Source organism: Bos taurus, chromosome 9 (assembly GCF_002263795.3).
Source record: "Bos taurus isolate L1 Dominette 01449 registration number 42190680 breed Hereford chromosome 9, ARS-UCD2.0, whole genome shotgun sequence".
In the NCBI taxonomy this organism is placed as follows: Eukaryota; Metazoa; Chordata; class Mammalia; order Artiodactyla; family Bovidae; genus Bos; species Bos taurus.
In genome coordinates, this window is record NC_037336.1 from 28117923 (window position 1) to 28118821 (window position 899).

Here is an 899-nt window from a genome sequence, read left to right on the forward strand (position 1 = left end):
AGCACACCAGGCCTCCCTGTCCATCACCAACTCCCGGAGTCCACCCAAACCCATGTCCATTGAGTCAGTGATGCCATCCAGCCATCTCATCCTGTGCCGTCCCCTTCTCCTCCTGCCCTCAATCTTTCCCAGGATCAGGGTCTTTTCAAATGAGTCAGCTCTTCACATCAGGTGGCAAAAGTTTTGGAGCCTCAGCTTCAACATCAGTCCTTCCAATGAACACCCAGGACTGATACTGATCTCCTTTAGGATGGACTGATTGGATCTCCTTGCAGTCCAAAGGACTCTCAAGAGTCTTCTCCAATACCACAGTTCAAAAGCATCAATTCTTCTGTGCTCAGCTTTCTTTATAGTCCATAATATTCTAAATAAATGACAACAGAATATCCTTCAAATCATTGAATCAGAACCCATAGAGCTTGTAAGATATCTGCGGAAAGGTAGTGCCCTGAATAGAAAGGTGAGATAGAACACCAGTTGGTCCATGGACCCCAGACACCGCTGCAGCGTCAAACATTTGTCAGAATATCTGAAGGTGTTCAGCAATGTAACTTAGCGACGGCAGTGTCAAAGTAAATATTACTGCATCTTAAAACAATTGACATATGTCTATGCTTAGGAAGAACTCTCTCTCCCTCTCATATTCAGAATTCAATGACAAATCATTTGTATATATTTGATGCCATCATGGACAGAGTTGGGATGGTTTGAATAGAAGTTGTATTTTAAAAAGGAGCCAATGTTTCATGGAAAAACAAGACAACTCTCAATTCTAGCAATTTTAAGAACAAATATAGTAAATAATCAATTCAAGTATTTTCATCTTTGGAACATCTACACATGAAAAACTTTTTCAAACTGGGAATATATTAACGTTGTTCAAATTCAAAATGACACTT